Genomic DNA, 13,888 nt, shown 5'->3' with positions numbered 1-13,888 from the left:
AGATCATTATGTATTGCATCTAATAAAAAAAGAACTGAGATTTGGATAGTTCCACTTCTAGGTAAAAACAATTATCTCTTTTTAAATGAAATGAAAAAAAATATTGTAACACTAGTTAATTAATAAAGATACTATTACGTGTATTTCTGTATTGGCCTTGTTATTGGTCCTCGGCCAGCTGTATTGGCCTTCGGCTCGGGCCAATATAGCAAACCTCGGACCAATAACAAGGCCAATACAGAAATACTTACGTAATAATATCATATTATTTCAAATATAATCTTAAATCAATCCTAATTCTATCTTATTCATTCAAATGTGACGTCATTTTTCATTTTTTGATGATCTGGGTTGAGTTCAATATCGTAGCAGCTACGTAGCTGCTGTCAATATCTATGTAACAACTAGTCTATATATACACGTTCAATAGTCAAAATCTACGTTGTGTCGTTTGTTTTCTCTTATTTTTGAGTGTTAATTCACATTACTATAAGACGTGTCACGGTACTTATCTATCCCAAATTCATGTATGGTTTTGATGTTATATTTGTTATTCTCATAGGATTTTGTCTAATGCTTAGTCCGTTTCTCTGTGTATTACATTTTAATGTTGTGTCGTTGTTCCCCTCTTATATGTAATGTGTTTCCCTCAGTTTTAGTTTAAAACCCCGATTTTGTTTTTTTGTCCATGAATTTATGAGTTTTGAACAGCGGTATACTACTGTTGTCTTTATTTACATACTTTTGAATTTGTAACCCTGTATGCTAACACTGACCATGTGAAATTTTAGAAGTGTTTGTACAAACATTGAACGACAAAAATATGTCAGACACGCGAATCAATGATGTTTTTGTGTTCTGTTAAATTGTTCCTTTTAAAATTGTTACGCGATGATGACTGCTGTACCCATATTTTGACTATTTTATTGATAATGTCTGTGTTGTTCACGCATCATTGTAAATATAACGAAATTTGGGGAGACTGTCAACAAAGTGAGAGGTTAAGCGCTTTAAAACCAGGTTTAATCCACCATTTTCTACATTTGAAAATGCCTATACCAAGTGAGGAATATGACAGTTCTTGTCTACTCGTTTTTTATGTGTTTTTTTCATTTGATTTTGCCATCTGATTATGGACTTTCCGATTAGATTTTACTTCGAGTTCAGTATTTTTGTGAATTTACTTTTTTTTTTATAAATATTTATAAATATTATGGTGTTTATGCACGCTTTCTTTAACTAAAAAGTTAGCAAAATGATTAAAAAAAAACTATAAGATGTATAACTTGGTACAGATTCATCGTACTAGTTGTTTCCAATATTCGATGTATTTCAATTTTCGAAATATACTTTACCATTAGATAATCACTTGGGTAAAGCTGAAGATCGTAACTGCATTTTCGGTCATCCCAAGATGTCGGATTGAAAATTATGTCAGTATCTGGATTGTCTGTTTCTATATAATTTTCTTTACAAAGCATACATTGATACGATGTAAATTTGTAAAAGATTCACACGGAAATCACAAATAACTACCGAGAAATGTGTATAAAGCTAGGTTCACACTGCCGGTCAGATCAACTCGATCAAGACAAAATACGTGATCAGGAGACTGGTCTGACTCAATCAACAAGAATGTTCGGGATAGTCTACCTTGCTCGTCATCGATAGAACTTTCTACCCGAGAGTTTTTGACATGTCAAAAACATTCGAGTAAGGATCGAGAAGCAAGTCACTCGAGAAGAAATCGAGAATTCGTCGAGTAGCGGTCGAATTGATCGGAGAAGGATCGTGTAGAGATCATGTTTGGTCGGAATACAAAAACTTTACCGATCAGGACTCGATCATTTCGACCTTTGCTCGACTAATTTCCGATCATTTCCAGATTAACTCAACCAATGCCTGATCACTTCCAGATCAATGTGACTTTTATATTTAATTTACCCCAGACAAACTCGATCTATACCCGATCCCTTCGCGAACCACATCCGACCACTCTTCCATCTCAACTCTGCCATACACGAGAACACATGACTGCTACACGATTCTCTAAAAGTATTTGCAGATCTGATTAACTCTCATAACTCTGCTTCTGCAAAAATATATATTGGCAAAATAATTTTTAACTGTACACAAATTCCTCCATGTACAGTACGTGTCTTTACTTTTGCAAGGAGAGGTTACATTTTAAAAGAGAGACAAAAGACACCAAAGGAACAATCAAACTCAAAGGTCGAAAACAAACCGTCACAAATATGTAAGTAATTGTGCAATAACATTCATTGTTAAAATGCTGATGATAAGTTATCTTTCAAAATTGGTTTATAAGAACATCAAGATTATATTTTACCTGTTTTATGGGCTATTTTCTGTTTTGTCTGTCCGTATTTTCCGTTTGTCCAGAAATGTTTGTGGCATTATCAATAACAACTATAAGTCACCTTAATAAGTCATTTTTTTTCATTCGAACTTTTTGACGTTATTTCACACAAAAATGAGACGAACTACAAATGTTTTTTTTTTTTTTATTTCGAGCGAATTTCTTTCTAACAGTAACGATACAAACGGTTCAGCGAGAACACGTTCTTGTCATTTGTTTCTATGATATATGTAAAGTTGTAAACAGTTTCAGAAAAGGTTTATCACTCCAGGTCAAATTTTGGGGAAAATATGTGACATCTTTGCCTTCTCTTTGCAATATTTTTTGGCAAAAACATGCAGGTTGTGACATACAGCAAAAAAATGAATATCTTGAACCATTTAACTACTTGATATCAAACCTATGAAAAATACGGAATGCATACTTATGCATATATATGACAAACAGTTCGCTTTATTTGTAAGAAAGCAAGGAAATGGGGAGGATTAAGTTTATGTATATTGCTATCTAACATAAGTACTAATCCAGTGACAAATTTCATTGTGTGGTGTCATTTCCAAAAAAGAGCAATAAAACTACCATTACATATCAGTGTCCACTATGAAAAAAGTTATCAAAGGTACCCGGATTATAATTTAGTACGCCAGACGCGCGTTTCGTCTACATGAGACTCATCAGTGACGCTCATATCAAAATATTATAAAGCCAAACAAGTACAAAGTTGAAGAGCATTGAGGATCCAAAATTCCAAAAAAGTGCCAAATACGGCGAAGGTAATCTATGCCTGGGATAAGAAATCCTTAGTTTTTCGAAAAATTCAAAGTTTTGTAAACGGGAAATTTATAAAAATGACCACATAATTGATATTCATGTCAACACCGAAATGCTGACTACTCGGCTGGTGATACCCTCGGGGACGAAACGTCCACCAGCAGTGGCATTGACCCAGTGGTTTCAAAAGTTATCAAAGGTACCAGGATTATAATTTAGTACGCTAGACGCGCGTTTCGTCTACATAAGACTCATCAGTGAGGGAGTTTTTATAAGCATTGGGTTCCTCTTTGTTGAGTGAGTGCAAGTCTCTTATACTGACCACACAATGGTCGTCGTGTCAGCCATTGTCTCACCTAGATTTCTCGTCGCCCGTGTGCAAGTCTCTTATACTGACCACACAATGGTCGTCGTGTCAGCCATTGTCTCACCTAGATTTCTCGTCGCCCGTTGCGCCCGTTGCTGTCTACACCTTCTTGTTCGTCTTCTATGCACTCTTCAAGCTCCGTCACAACTATTAATCTGTCTCTCTGAGCTCTTACCACCTTGCCCACAAATCCAATTGCTTTATTTCTATGTAGATATTTTAAATGTATGATTTTACTCGGACCTTCTACTGAATATAACCAAATAAACGGAGAGTGTGTCCATGGGACACTGATAATGCCCCAGCTAGCATATATAACATTGTAAAGGTTCATGTTGGGACGTACGTATGGACGAACAAGGATAACACGTAATGCCCACCCCGAAGCTGCGGGGAATTAAAACTTCGAAAGTTTTTATATTAAAATTGTCCATACCCGACCAATTCCCGATTATCCCTACGACCCATTTACATCGTAGCATTGTATGCTTTGTAAAGAAATTTGATATAGAAACACCTTAACAGACAATCCAGATACTGGCCTAATTTTTCATCCGACATCTTGGGATGACCGTGAATGCAGTTACGGTCATCAGCTTTACCCCAGTGATAATGTTATAAATTTATTAAAAATGCTTAACCATTTTAGAAATTCTATGATTTTAACTGATTAATTTGATATATTTGTTATATGTATTTTTCGTCGATAAACAGTCTTTGTTAACTAAAATCAAACTTGATTGGCGTATCCGCATCATGATACGACAATACGATATTCCAATAACATAAACGGTAAGATTTTCTGCACCTGTTGCATATTTCGACAATCAATGTCTCGTCAATTATGCTTGAGACTAATATTTGGAAAATCTTTAATTTTAAATAATTTTTAAAATTTGGCAACACCAAATTTTAATAACACAAAATTCTTTTATTAATGTCAGTACCGTACTAGGGTGGTGATTTTCTCGGATATTGGTCCACCATCAGAAGCATCGACCGAGTGGTAGTTATAACATATAAAACGTTGCCATATGCATCAGATGCGCATTTCGACAATCTATGTCTTTTCAGTGATCCTCGAGGCCAAAATATTTCAAAATGTTTAGCCTATTAACCAACAAGGACCGGGCAAGGAATCAGAGCTTTGCAAGAGAGAGAGAGAGAGAGATACATTCCTACATTTTTTATTTTTTCAATAATTTTGTAACAGCAGATCTTAATAACACAAAATCCACATTTTCATGCCAGTAACATCTATCCCATCGAATTGGAGATAAAGGATACTACAGATACAGTTAAGTCGGCTTCATATCTTGACTTACATCTAGAAATTGACAATGAGGGTCGGTTGAAAACAAAACTTTACGACAAAGGAGATGATATCATTTCAGCTTTCCAATTGTGAACTTTCCATTTCTAAGTAGCAACATTCCAGCAGCACCTGCATACGGGGTATATATCTCCCAATTGATACGATATCCCCGTGCTTGCGTTTCCTATCATGATTTTCTTGATAGAGGGTTACTGCTCACAAGGAAGCTATTAAACCAAGAGTTCCAAATGGTGAAGTTGAAATCATCCCTTCGTAAATTTTACGGACGCCATCACTAGTTGGTTGACCGTTATGGAATAACCGTTTCACAAATGATATCGGATATGTTCCTTACGTCGTAACTACAATCCCCTTCCCTTTCATGAATGTGACCTACCGAATTAGACTATTTACCGGATTTGTAATCACATAAGCAACACGACGGGTGCCACATGTGTAGCAGGATCTGCTTACCCTTCCGGAGCACCTGAGATCACCCCTAGTTTTTGGTGGGGTTCGTGTTGTTTATTCTTTAGTTTTCTATGTTGTGTCATGTGTACTATTGTTTTTCTGTTTGTCTTTTTCATTTTTAGCCATGGCGTTGTCAGTTTGTTTTAGATTTATGAGTTTGACTGTCCCTTTGGTATCTTTCGTCCCTCTTTTTTTAACAAAGTACTGGTTGAATTAAAGCAAAATCTGTATTTTCATTCCAGTACCGAATTATAATTGGTTAGTTATTGAGTAATTTGCGTCTTTTAAAGCACAGGAGTTAGAAATCTAATAAAGGTGTATAAATACCATTCGTTCATGGCATTAAGTTTGTTTCCAAAACACTCACGCTTTTCACTTTAAGGAATTTTGGTCCTCCATGCTCTTCAACTTCGTACTTTATTTGGCCTTTTTAACATTTTTTTATTCGAGCGTCACTGATGAGTCTTTTGTAGACAAAACGCGCATCTGGCGTAAATACAAAAAAAGTTTTAGAATATCTGGCCGGAACAGGACATATGATATCATTCCTGTATGTGCACAAAACTGGTTCGACGATTCGCGGAATTTTTAATTGAACACAATGATCCTGATATCTATATAAAATTTTCTAATACAATCGTTTTACCTATACCAAGTCAGGTATATGGCAGTTGTTATCAATTCGTTTGAGCTTGTAATTTAAAATACAGCCAACTATATGTTGTGGTCCCTTATTTTGGCAGTTCACGGACATGGAAAATTGATAATTTAAGCGGGTCATAGTGCTACTGATCTCGTAGTATTAATCATGATCTAATGAACCTAGAATTTTCCAACTTATTTAAGCAGCATTTTCTTACACTACTCTCTTCGGTATGTAGAATTAATCAGTCAAAACACGTTTAACTCATTCAAATACTGTAATTGTTCATCAGGTAGAGAGTGTGTATTCCTTTTGTTTGGTTGCTGTCATCTGTCTGTTTTTCAATTTACAAGCGTAAACACGACCATTTGTGATCTGCGTTTGGTGTTTCATCTTTATGCAGTTCTCTTTTTTTTTTTTTTTTTTTTTTTTTGGCCTTTGATTTTTGAATGAAAGTTGGGTAATCAGCAATCATACCACATATCTCTCATTTTTAGGCTTGAGGTCATAGACCGGTTTATATGTAATATTTTATTGAACGTTGTCTATGTATTACCTGATATAGGTTATTAAATCCGGGATTTTGTGACAATAATTTACTTGAAAATATTACTATTTTTTTCCATAGATATAAAGATTTAGTTTTGAAGTTTGGTTGAACCTGTAGAATATTTATTTCGGACCGGGTAGTACATACTTATTTCTACGAATTGTCGTTAATAGGACGGAAATTTAGATATAATCCGGGTAATTCTAAAGGGTTACTAATTCAACACTGTAACTATATCTTTGAACATTAATTTATTTATTTTTATTAAGGTAGTTCAGGGGTATACCGCCATTTTGAATTGTACAATCACAGTAAATAATCGGTCCAGTTCTTTGCTGTATTTGGCAAAACTTTTAAGGAATTTTGGTCCTCAATGCTATTTAACTTCGTACTTTATTTGGCCTTTTTTTTTTTTAACTTTTTTGGATTCGAGCGCCACGGATGAGTCTTTTGTAGACGAAACGCGCGTCTGGCGTATATACCAAATTTAGTCCTGGTATCTATGATGAGTTTATTTGCCTAAATCTGCATTTGGAGACAGATTTACAATTTATTGGTTACACTGATTGTCTATATAAGAAAACTTATTTATTCATTGCATTATCGAAAATGTTTTCACAAATACTAAATATTTGTGTTTTTAGAATTATTTTTTCAAATAGGCCTTTAAGGGGAGATTACTCTTTTAGTACAAAATTTATACTGGACATTTCGGGAAATTTTTGCTTGTAGCAAGAAAACGAAATCAAGTTAGACCATTTTTTATTTTTTTTTTTTTTTTTAAATATAATTATGAAACGTCGCACGATACTGGTGTCACCTAACGTTACACACTCAAAGACGTAAGCCAAAATAAAAACGTTGGAATGCATGTTGCTCCCTCAGGCAAAGTTGGCTTTAGGTGAATTTGGCTATTAAATTTAGGTATTTTTGACATATAATAGCTCTTCAACGATTTTCAGTACTTATACATCTTCGGATTTCAAATGTTTGGCTTTGAGCGTTCCTGATGAAGGTAAATCCAGAAAAGCGCTTCGGACGCAGTAAATTATTAAACGTGTTGTTTTCCATTTTTACATCACTCGGTCGATACCTCTGCTGGTGGACTATCAGTCCCCGAGGGTATCATCAGCTCAGTAGTCAGTGCTTCGGTACTGACATGATTTAACAAACTTTACTAAAATTTTCCGTTTATAAATTTTGAAATTATTATGAAACTAAGGTTTCAACTCCCTCAGGCAAAGTTGGCTTTAGGTGAATTTGGCTATTAAATTTAGGTATTTTTGACATATAATAGCTCTTCAACGATTTTCAGTACTTATACATCTTCGGATTTCAAATGTTTGGCTTTGAGCGTTCCTGATGAAGGTAAATCCAGAAAAGCGCTTCGGACGCAGTAAATTATTAAACGTGTTGTTTTCCATTTTTTGTTCAGATGGCTTTTTACAATAAATTTTAAAGGATTGATTTTTTTTCCTAAGAAAGGATTAATTGTTTTTTCTTAGATAAAAGATGTTAAGCTTTAGTTTTATTAACAAATTAAAAATAAAAAAGTAACTTGAATTGAAACCATTTGTTTTATATACATTTTAATTATAAAGGCAATCGATTACTTTTTTTTCTTTGCACTCCAGAATGTCAAGGCGAAAGGACTGCGGCATATCTAGCATGTTAGTTCTGCACAAATATATGCAAGGGAATTAGCGGGAACAATTATTATTGCTGTTTCTTTTTCTATTAATTTGTATTATAGCGGATCCGACTATTATATTCCGGAAAACACTTCAGTTCCGCAAGAAAATCTCTCCCAACCCCTTCTTTATGAATCGGTAGAGCTTCCACATAAAACATTAATTTTAAAGTTTTCTTATTAAGCAACAAAATAAAATAGCCGTATTCCAAATCGTCTGTGAAAACCGCAATAATGACAATTAGACGGAACGTTAGAAGTATATTTTATTAAATAACGTCAAAATCGTATGAGGGGACATTGTATCGGACATTTTAGTTTTATCTGATATCTCGTTTATTAGATTTAATTTATGGGAATTTAATATCAAAATAAAGCTAATTTTTTGTACTTTTATCCATTATAATTTGTTTTATGTAGCGAATGGCACTGTATTAAATAAACATCATGAAAAAACAGAAAACGTAACCATACGTTTAATTTAGTTTGAAGGGGACAAAATGTCGGACATTGCTATTCAACTCGAATAATAAGAATTTATTTAAAAAAATCCTGATTATTGCATGAGGCGAAAGTGTGATCTTTGTACCAAATACTAGTATAAGAATTATTTACTTTCAACATGGGGATTACTCTGAAATTCCCTTTTTTTGAGACAATTTAACAAAAATTACGGCAACCTTTCGTGCATGGGACAAATAATTTGTATCATCTTGATCCCTTTTTTTATATTTCTGTCTTTTCGAGAGAAAAAAATCGACATTACGTCATCGCCCAATTATGAATTGCTTGTTCTAGACAAACTTTTATATCGTTTGATAATAAAATTTATATGTTTTTTACGGTATTCAGAATTTCACAAAACTAAAAGTGTAACGCGGGACAAGGAAATCATATTGCAAAATAAAGGTTTTATTGCGTTTTAATTAATGAAAATGGTCTGTTACATATACAAAATTGCAATAATCTGAAAAAAGAGTTTAAAAGCTTTAAAATGATATACAACACTTTATAATATCAATTTTTATGTTTAAAAATTAATAAGATGAATGTGTCTTGTCTGTGATTTTACCAAAGTAACACCAGTAGCGTGCGACGTTTCATTATAAAATACTTTATTTCAAAATTCTGTCTCATGGATTTCTTTTTATGCACAAAAATGTGTTTATTCATGAACAATCTAAACAAATTTTGGCAATTTTGAACACTCGTACCTTGAAAAAAAGCATAGTAAAATCTTTATTTTGGCAAAGTATAAGAAAATTCTGTAATATTTTTTTTTCTATACCTCTGAAGTACCTTAATATTGATTTGGCATTAAATTAAAATAAAATTAAATGTTGTTTTATATACATATACACTTGCTTGACACCCACAATCTGTCGTTCCTGTGTCTTAGCATTGACCAAATGTTTTTTTCTGACTGTTAAGATCTGTTGTGGACATCTTTACACTAAATCCATTGTATGTTGGAAGTGTTCTAACTGATAGTTCAATTTTAAATGCATGCCTTTTTCTATTAGTTGGTCTTTGCTTTGAACTAGCAGTCAGTAACTGTGAGTACTCTCAAGTCTGTACTTAAGTGTCTTTTTGTTGTGGTAATTGAAAAATACTCTGTCACGTCCACCCTTTGTTTTGGCTATATATGGGTTTTTTTTATCTGTCTTATTTAACTGTTTTTTTAAAAAAAAAATTATATTGTACCATTACACCACTTCCTAGGTTAAGAGAGGGGTTGGCATGGTTAAATTACAATCTTGTTTAACCCCGTTACATTCTTTATGTTCCTGTTAGAAGCCTGTAATTCACTGATCCATTGCCACTGAGACAACTCTCTAAAGAGATCAAAGACACTGAAATTTACAATTATTGGTCACTGTACGGCCTTCACCAAAGAGCATAGTTAACTATTAAAGGCACCGAAGTGGCAAATGTAAAACAATTCAAACGAGAACACTGACTGCTTAATTTATGTATTATACATTGTAGTATTAAAAGTTTGCGAATGGAAGGTCAACATAACAAGTGTGTTCTCTTTTATCTATCATAGATAAACGTATGTCCTCAAGTGAGAAATTACACTGTAAGTTAAACAATCATCATTTAATCAAAGGGTACGAGGGTTTTACGTCAAATAACCGAATAAACTAAATGACTTCAATTCGTGTTTTAAAAAAAGCTTAGGAGAACATCTGCTCGACAAGGTTTATGACTCCTTCTGGTGTTATGTATAAAATTGCACTCTAGATCTCTAGCTCTAATGATTAAGGAGTTGGTTTTTTTTTCATTTCCTTTGATAGATTTACACATGTTCTTGTGAAATTAATCAAAGGAAATTCTACGTAAAGTGACCTTATAAACCAAATGACTAATCCATGTTAAAAGTATATAAGAACATCAGTCCATGAACTTTTTAAAGTGTAATGTAATGAAAACAGCAAAAAGTGATATATTTAAGAGGCAAGTCATTTTGTACCCTATACCACAGGGAAACGTCATGCACAGCAAATTGTTTCTATCAGTCTTAATACAAAAAGTCATACACAAACTAAAATCCACCAAAACCCGAGCTAAGTAACGAACGTTGATCGCATCTTAGTAGGTGAACTTCAAAAGGTCTATACTTTTTGGAATTTTGGATCCTCAATGTTCTTCAACTTTTTACTTGTTTGGCTTAAAAATATTTTGATATGAGCATCACTGATGAGTCTTTTGGCGTACTAAATTGTAATCCTGGTACCATCTATAATACTAAAATTACGAGGTCCAATTTGTCAGCCGTCATCGGGTAAAAACGACAAATCAAAGAATTCAACTCTATTTATATCTAATATAGGACAATTGTATAGATTTAAAATAACACCACTCCAGACCCTTTTGTTTTCCACATAATTAATATTGCCAATAATTAACAAGTTGCGGGTCGAATCCGATACCGATACCAATAGTATATTCACCTGTTAGCTATTACCTTATCTGTACGTTCCGCATTTGACAGGCGCACCACCAAACGGTGTATTTAGGATTTTGCTATATACACGGGTCATAATCAAAGGGCTGACACTACTAAATTCAATCATTGTCAAATTGTTCCCTATTGTAGTTTTATTCAGCAATAAGCAAGACTTTCTAAGATAACTAATATAGGACAGTGCTGTTGATTAAAAAAATACTCCATTCCTGGATAGCCAGGACCTTTTGTTTTCCAAATAATTAATATTACCAATAATTGATAAGTTCCAGGTCGACGGGTTCAAACAGAAAGATTTGAAAGCAAAGAAAACTGTGTATCTTATAATCGACATGACTTTATTAGATGACAATACCAATAACTAAAATAAGGCTTAGGCATAGTTTTATACTTTAATTCAGTCACGGACCCGCGATATCACGGGTGTGTACTTGTTGATAACTATTTTAACCTGTTTTAATTAAAACTCTTTTTCAGTAAACTTTAGGAATGAAAGCAGTGCATGCTATAGTTATGGTTACAGGTACAGAAATTGAACTGTAATCAAACACATAATGTTCAAGACGCGATATGCAATTGACCATTATCAATACGAAATAATATTTTGAAAGGTAGGCTTATACTAAATCTAGTCCTGGTATCTATGATGAGTTTATTTACTGAACGAGTACATTTTTGTAGGGGCCAGCTGAATCACGCATCTGGGTGCGGGATGTTCTCGCTCTATTGAAGACCAGTTGGTGGCTTTGGATGTTTTCTGCATTTTGGTCGGATTGTTCTCTTTGACACATTGCCCATTTCAATGCTCAATTTTATTGTTCATACACTTTGAATTATTCTATTGTGTTTAGGTTTTTTTTCTTCTTCACTTTTAATATACAAAAAAACTGAACTCTGAGGAATATTAAAAAAAAGAAAATCCCTAATCAAATGGCAAAATAAAAAGCTCAAACGAATGGATAACACCTGTCATATTCTTGACTTGGTACAGGCTTTTTCTAATGTATAAAATGGTGGAGTAAATCAGGTTTTATACCTAGCTTAACCTCTTACTTGTATGAGTCACACTTAATTTTATTATATTGATAACGTTGTGTGAACAAAACAAACAGATATAATAGATTTAAATGTCAATAATGGGGTATGTAATGCAGACAATCATTTACCATGGCACAATGATGACGGAATGTAAAAGTACAGAGCCACAGAAAGAAACACAAAAAGGCATAAAGCATATTGTTAAAAATAAAAGATAAGAATACAAAAATAACGTTGTGTGAACAAAACAAACAGATATAATAGATATAAATGTCAATAATGGGGTACGTAATGCAGTCAACATTGTGTTATTATCTTAATCACTATTAAAATAAGTATATAACAATCATTTACCATGGCACAATGATGACGGAATGTAAAAGTACAGAGCCACAGAAAGAAACACAAAAAGGCATAAAGCATATTGTTAAAAATAAAAGATGAGAATACAAAAATCATCAGAGAACAATGATGGGATTTATACAGAGCCACGTCATTGCAATTAAGAATTACTAAAAAGGAGTTATGCCATATATGTTATCGTACCTTTGATAATTATTAACACCACTGAGTCGATGCCACTGCTGGTGGACGTTTCGTCACCGAGGGAATCACCAGCCCACTAGTCAACACTTCGTGGGTCGATGCCACTGCTGGTGGACGTTTCGTCCCACGTCCCCGAGGGTATCACCAGCCTAGTAGTCAACACTTCGGTGTGTGTACTACTGTTTGTCTGTTTGTACTTTTCATTTTAAGCCATGGCGTTGTCAGTTTATTTTCGATTTATGAGTTTGACTGTCCCTCTGGTATCTTTCGGGCCTCTCCTCTTGCTTGAATATGTTGGTGTGTGAAACCAAAATTTTGTCAGGCAAAACATGATTATACGTTAGACGAAGCAAAACAAAGAGACCAATATGCAAAGTATATTAAAATAGCATGAAGCCGTAGGATTGAAAAAGACAAACAAATATCACCCGAAAGACAAAAGCACAGTTTTCTGCTTACAGAAAAGCTGTTGGCGAAGTAAGAATATTAAGCAGGAAATCGATAATTCATAAGCAGTACTCTTTTTTTTTAAAGGTATGAAATGATTTTCCTTATAACACTTGATTTACATCCCTAACAAAAACCAAAATTAACAATTGCACTTCTTTTCGGGTAAAGGATTTTACTGGTACTTATATCTATATATATATAATTCGTCTAAATAACAGCCCAGCATTGTTATATCTGTTCTCCGCTGGCCTAAATTCGATCTCGTGCTACTGATATATCGGAACACAACGTTGTAAGGCAGTTTTTTAGACAAATTATATATACAGTACGTGTTTTAGCTTTGTGTCACCATTACTGGTGATCGATCCTATGCATTAAATCTATCATAGAGTTCAAACGTACTTGTAATATAATTAAATATTGTTACAGTTAGTTTGTAAGTTCCTCTACGATAGATAATTCAGCTGATCTGTAATATACCTTCTTCATGCCTGATATATCATGTCCTGTGTTACGACGCTACATAAAAACTGACGAGGAAAGGTTTCCCGTCGACCGAAAGCTAGATTTTTGTCGAGCCTATGTGGTCGATAGGTCTAGCACGGGGCATAGTGCAAGGCAATTTGGTGCCACGATATCTCAGTTCGAATCCCAGCAAGGAAAGAACAAATATTTGCTTTCGCAAATTTACAGTTT

The sequence above is a fragment of the Mytilus edulis genome, chromosome 2 (assembly GCF_963676685.1).
Source record: "Mytilus edulis chromosome 2, xbMytEdul2.2, whole genome shotgun sequence".
Taxonomy (NCBI): Eukaryota; Metazoa; Mollusca; class Bivalvia; order Mytilida; family Mytilidae; genus Mytilus; species Mytilus edulis.
The sequence above is the reverse complement of the archived record's forward strand: the minus strand, read 5'-3'. Positions refer to the sequence as shown.